This window comes from Dasypus novemcinctus, chromosome 20 (assembly GCF_030445035.2).
Source record: "Dasypus novemcinctus isolate mDasNov1 chromosome 20, mDasNov1.1.hap2, whole genome shotgun sequence".
In the NCBI taxonomy this organism is placed as follows: domain Eukaryota; kingdom Metazoa; phylum Chordata; class Mammalia; order Cingulata; family Dasypodidae; genus Dasypus; species Dasypus novemcinctus.
Window position 1 is genome coordinate 1,202,433 of NC_080692.1, and position 6,803 is coordinate 1,209,235.

Consider the following 6,803-nt stretch of genomic DNA (forward strand, 5'->3'; position numbering starts at 1 on the left):
GGAAAGCTTGCTGTCAATTGATATGCCAAACTCAGGTCCTTACACGATGATCCAAAATTCAGAGCACTTATCCTGACAGTTTTAATCATATGTTTACAAAGTTTGGCTCACCAAGAGTGTGTTCTCCCCCTGAATGTAAAGCATATACTAGTTGATTTCCAATGATTGTTTTGGAGTGTATGAACAAATGAATGACTGAATGAGTGGATGGCTCACCAGGCAGAGGTGAAGAAATAGGAGAGTAGAGCATATTGTCAGAACTTTAGGTTTTCCCAAGTGCTTTCAGTAATATTTCTGAAATTGAATGCCTTCAGACATTCGTGGCTATTCAGTGAAAAACAGGAGTTCAGTACTCAAACTTTATCTTCTCTGCTCCTTGTTTGGATATCCCCAATGCCCATTACTGTGTTTATTTTTATAAAATATACTTTTAAATTAAAAAAAGATACTAGACTACATAAATGTTACAAAAAATATAGATATGTCCCACTCCCAACCCTTTCCACATTTTCCCACATTAACAACATCCTCCAATAGTGTGGTATATTTATTACAATTGATGAACACATTTTGGAGCATTGCCACTAAAGTATATTATAGTTTACATTATAGTTTACACTCTGCCCATCACTGTGTTTAAGTCCATTTTCCCATGTTCACAAATTTATTAGACCAGAATTTTATTAATATCTAGAAGAAGTGTTCCTTGGAACACTGTTTAGAATATGCTGACCTTTAGTGTAAGATAATTCTTTTGGGTGGTTCACAGATGAGTCATAGAGGTGGATTGTGGTCAGTTTGGAGATTTCTGTTCTAAAATGCTGGAAGGATTTGAATTTTATTATGCAACTTATATAAATAATTGAATGGTTTTAGATAAGAAATATTTTGAATTTTATATATGTCCTAGCTGCAGTATAGAAGATAAATTTGAAGGAGGCTGGACCAGAAGCAGAGAAAATATTTGGAAGCTTGTGACAATAATCCAGGCTATCAGTGATGAAATAATATAAGTCTACAGTGAGAAATGGGGAGGTGGTGTGGAATTGAGAAGATATATTTAGGAAGTAGTATTGACACATCTTCAGACTAATTGTATTTCAGAATGATAGAATGGGAAATATAAAGGAAATCATCTGGTTTCTGGCTTAGAGAATTGGGCAGGAGGTGGTGACATTCATACTGAAAAAGAAAATGGTGTAGAACTGTTGGATAACAGCCTTAGTTTGAGGCATTTATGAAAGAAAAGTGAGAAATTCACATGTGGGACTCGGAGAGAGATCTGGACTAGATATGAAAAGTTAAGAGTCCTTGGCATCCTGCTTGAAACAATAGGTTTGGATGTGGTCACTGAAAAAGACTATGGTGAATGAGAAGGAAAGTGAGAAGAAGATTGAACCTTGTGGAGCATCAACATGTAAACAGTTAACAGAGGAAGAGGACACTGAGGTGTATGAAAGAAAATTAGCAGGGAGCCCCAAGAGGGAAATATGGTGAAGCCAAGATAGCCCGAAGGGGAAGAACATAATCAAATCTGTAAAACTGCTAAAAAATGAGGAAGGAAAGTTCAAGAATGATAAAGAAAGTGGCATTTGCATGTGAGAATTTGAATGTAATTGGAATACCCATAGGAGAATTATTCCACTGGAGTGGCTGGATAGAGTTCAGCAAGTTCAGAAACACAGAGGGCTGAAATAGAAATGAATAGGTCTGGAGAGAGACTGCATGGGACTGTTTCTAAGGAGCTTAGCTCTGAAATGAGAGCCAGAGGAGGCTGTATTGGGGTCTTCAGGGAAGCTGTCCTGATGTCAGCAGGGAAGACTATCATTGGGCTGTCATGGGGGAGACCAGCAAGGCTCTATACAACAGGGCTCTCTAGCTTTGCTCTTTGTATAAATAGAAAGTGCTAATTGTCCTGTGCATTAATGAAAGGGATGTGGCTATGTCATGGCAAAGGAGACCAGCACCTATGCTCTGGCCTCTCTGAGCCCCACCTGGGCCTGCAGCAAGCCCAGAGGATCAAGTGCTGCCCTGACCTCACCCCTCCCCTGCATAGGAGCATGTCAGGGCACAATGATGGGTGTCATGCCAATAGAGGGCTCCTGTACCCACAACCTGGTGGGCTCATTCTCCTAATTGTTTCTTTCTGCCCTTGGGAAGCAGGATCCTGCACAGACATCACAGGAAACCTCCCCCCCATGGGTTCCCCTTTCCTCAAGGCAAGCAGGGGCAATGGGCTTCTGCAGCATCTCACCAAATTGACCTGCATGACAGTCAGAGGATCTTGGGAGAAATCTGTTGGGACTGGCAGTGTCTGAAAATTTCATAGATTTTCTGTGGATATATTGGTCTCCCTCTAATCCTAATCTTCCTGGATGGGGGTCTCTCCTGAGGTGACTGATGACCGAGTCTCCTTTCCCATGTGGCCCTGCCCTCTCATCACTTGCTTCCTGGGCCTGATGTCAGAAGAGGGCCTCCAGGGAGCATCCTTCTTACAGCTGAATTGGCCACCTCTTATTTTATTAAACCACATGGAAAGTACAAGTGCTGGAGGGACGTGGAAGAAAAGGAACCCTCATTCACTGCTGGTAGCAATGCAAAGTGGTGTAGCCACCATGGATGACAGATTGATGGCTCCTCCAAAAGCAAAGTATAGAATTATCTTATGATTCAGCAACTGGCCTACTAGGTATATAGCCCAAAGAATTGAAAGCAGAATCTCAAAAAGATATTTGGACACCAATGTTCATAGCAGCACTATTCACAATTGCCAAATGATGGAAGCAACACAAGTCTCTCTCAATTGATGAATGGATAAATAAGATGTATAACAGTATAGACACACAATGGGATATTATTCAGCTGTACAAAGGAATTAATTCATGATACCTGTGACAATATGGATGAACTTGGAAGACATCCTATTGAATGAAATAAACCAGACACAAAGGACAAGTATTGTAGTATCACTTTTTTGAAATATATAGAATAAATAATCTCATAGCATCAGAATGTAGAGTATTCATTCCTGTGGTGTGTATACAGAAAGAGAAGCAAAGGCTTAAAACCTACAGCATTCCTATTTGGAAAGATGGAAACATTTTGGCAAGTTATGGTGCTCCATCAAGGTGACAGACGCTCATTAATAAAAAGAACCCCTACCAAGTTCATATAACTTCTGGTACTATAACTAAAGTACAGGATATTGAACTATGGACCCACATTTCTCAACTAAGAAAGGCCCAGCCAGAGTCCTGAAATTGTTCTAACTCTGGAAACTTGAAGAAACTCAAAATAGTTGCCACAGTGTTTTTTGTATTTCTTTATCTTGAAATAATGTAAGAAACAAGATGGCAAGAATATTTCTGTTTTTTTGACTGTCTATTTACCTCTCTAGCAGCTGGGCCAGTGCCTAACTCATTTTGTGATGTTGAGATTTGAGAGTAAATACTTTTTATGTCTTTATTTATGTTTTTAATATTACATTAAAAAATATGAGGTCCCCTTATACCCCCACCCCCTCCCCCCACTCCTCCCCCCATAACAACAATCTCCTCCATCATCATGAGACATCCATTACATTTGGTGAATACATCTCAGAGCACCGCTGTACCTCACGGCCAATGGTCCACATCATAGTCCACACTCTACCACATTCCACCCAATGGGCCATGGGAGTACATACAACGTCTGGTAACTGTCCTACAGCATCACCCAGAACAACTCCAAGTCCCAAAAACGCCCCCACATCTCATCTCTTCCTCCCATTTCCTACCACCAGTAGCCACCATGGCCACTTTCTCCACACCAATGCCACATTTTCTAGACAGATAAAGTAGATACAACCATGGGTATTGGTTCTTCTGAGGGCTACAGAGACCCACAGGTTCTATGGTCATGGCAGATGGAATTCAGTGTCATGTCAGTTGGCCCTACTTTGGAGTTTGTGTTTCTGTGTGATGGAGCTGGACTCAGATGTGATCTTTGTTCACAAGCCTCTCCTGTAACTTTTACCAGAACTATAGTTGGTGCTGGGGTTTAATATATACCCAGGGGGCCTGAATCTTTGGATTGACCATGTAATAGCCAGGCCCTGAGCCTCAACAGACTTCAACTCTTACACTGGTTTATTGGTCTTACCCCACTCAGCTAACATGGAGTTGAAGAAGATCAACCACCACACCATGGAGCCAAGAGTGCCTACAACTGAAAGTGGGAGGATTTCATCCAGCATCCATGTGGAATCTAAGTCCCCTCTTGTTACAGATGTGGAGTGGACACAACCATTTCCACAGGATGGAGGAATAGAGTATGGATTAGAGTGGATTTACTAATAATCTATTCATGTACTATTGTGATTAGTAATCGAGAGTAACTACTTAATATCATCTCTTTTCCCCACTGCAATTCATATCTTAAAGGAAGACAAAATGACAGTTCAACACATATCTGAAGTTTTTAATTTGACAGGTTTTGGAACACATAGTTTTGTCGTGTGCAAAGAGGTCCTTAACATCATACCCCATCAACAAGCAGACTTGACCTTATCATGCATTATGTAGCCCTAACTGAGCAGCCTCTTTCTTTTAACAGTATGAATTTGTGATGCATCCATGTCTTTCTGTGGCAAGATAACACTTTTCTTTTTTACTGCTGAGTAACTCTATTGGCATAGTTGTACCACAGTTTGGTTACCCATTCACCTAGTGAAGGACATCTTGGTTTCTCCTAGCTTGTGGTTATTATAACTAAAAGTTGCTATAAATATGTCAGTGCTGGATTTTTTTGTGTGTGGACATTAGTTGTCAAACACACTTGGGTACATGCCTAGGAGTGTGATTAATGAGTCACATGCTGAGATATGTTTACCTTAGTAAGCCATGCTAAAATGTCTTCCAAAGTGGCTGTACCATTTGCATTCCCTCCAGCAAGGAATGAGAGTTCCTGTTGTCCCACATCATTTCTAGCAGTTGGATTGTCTGTTCTTTGGATGTTAGCCATTCCAGTGGATGGGTAGTATCTCTCATTGTTGTTTTAAGTTGCTTTTAATAATGACAAGTGATAAATGTCTTTATGTGTGCTTATTTGTCAATTGTATACCTAATTTAGTGAGGGGTCTGTTCACTTTCCAATTTCTTAGTTGTGCAGTTTGTTTTCTTTTTACTGGGCTCTATAAGCCTTTTGTATATTTTGGTACAAAATATATGTGTCCTACAAAACTTTCTCCCAGTGCAGGATTGAGATCTTTCATTCAGTTAACAGTGTCTTCTACATAGTAGAACTTTTAATTTTTTAAATGAAGTCCCATTACCATTTTTTCTTTTCATGACTCTTTCTTTAGATGTTGCATTTAAAAACTCTTCGGCAAGCACAAGGTCATTCTTCTGTTGGAACCTCACTTTTTTTTTTTATCATTTTGCTTCTTAGGCATTCACATATAAACTATTTTAGGTGACTTTGCGTGTAAACTGTAAAGTTTATGTCTTTATTTGTTTTCAATATGGCCGCCCAGTTGTTCCATTTCCATATTTTGAAAGGATTATGTTCACTTGAACATATTTTAATGGGTCTACATATGAACTCTATTTTTTCCCCATTTTTCTGTGTACCAAAGTCAAATTCTATCAATTATTGTAGATTTATAATAAGAATTGGAACCAGGTAGTATGGGCTGCTCAGTTTTGTCCTTAAGCATTTTGCATGCTCTTCTAGGAGTAGAAAAGGCTCATAAATATATACAAAATATCTTTCTATGATTTTCTATAAGATCTTAAAAATATTGACTCTACCCACCATGAAACAGGAATATTTCTCCATTTATTTAACTTTTTACTACTTGCAAGTTTTTCAGAAGTTATGAGAGAAAAATACGTACTTATTTTCTTAGGTTTGAGCAAAGGAATTTATTATGAGTTTTTACAACTATAAATTCATTTGTTTTTTATTTCATTGTTCACTGCAGGGAAGGAGAAATCAATTGATTTTTGTATACTTACCTTGTACTTTGCTTCTTGTTATCTCCATATAGTCTCATCAAGGCACTGGTTAGTTAGCTCCATTTCCTTCTTCCAAATGTATACAGTGAATAATATAAAAATTTAATTTCTGTGATTCTGTTGGTAGCCTGAAGGGGGCGCATGTGCACAGCTGAACAGTGAGCTCAAGCAGTTCCTCTCCTGCAACCTGGCTGCCAGGAGAGGTGCCTGAGGATCATTTTTAAAAAATTATCTTATTCTAAAGTTAAGAGACCACACAAAACATTACATTAAAAAACATAAGAGGTTCCCATATACCCCACTCCCCACTCCCCGACCCCATCAATTTTTAAATTGTTTTTTTGAAGATACTTAGATCATAAAAAAGTTATGTTAAAAAAATACGATGTTCCCCTGTACCCCCATCCTCCCTTAACCCACTCCTCCCACCTCGGCAACCTCTTTCATCATTGTGACATGCTCATTGCATTTGGTGAATACAGTTTGGAGCACTACTGCACCACATGTATAATGGTTTACATTGTAGTTTACACTCTCACCCGGTCCATTCAGTGGGTTATGGCAGGATATATAATGTCCAGCATCTGTACCTACAATACCATTTAGGACAACTGAGCCATCATTTTGACCCGACTGAACCTCAGACCCAGTGGAGAAGGCCTCCCTGTGGGCCTTGAGACCTGGTTGCCCTGTCCCATGTGGACAAGTGCTTCATTCTGCAGGACTGTCCTGGGAAGATCTGATGGCCATGGAACAACTCTTGCTCTGTCCGTAGTGAGTCAGAAGCTTCATCCATAAGTTTTCATT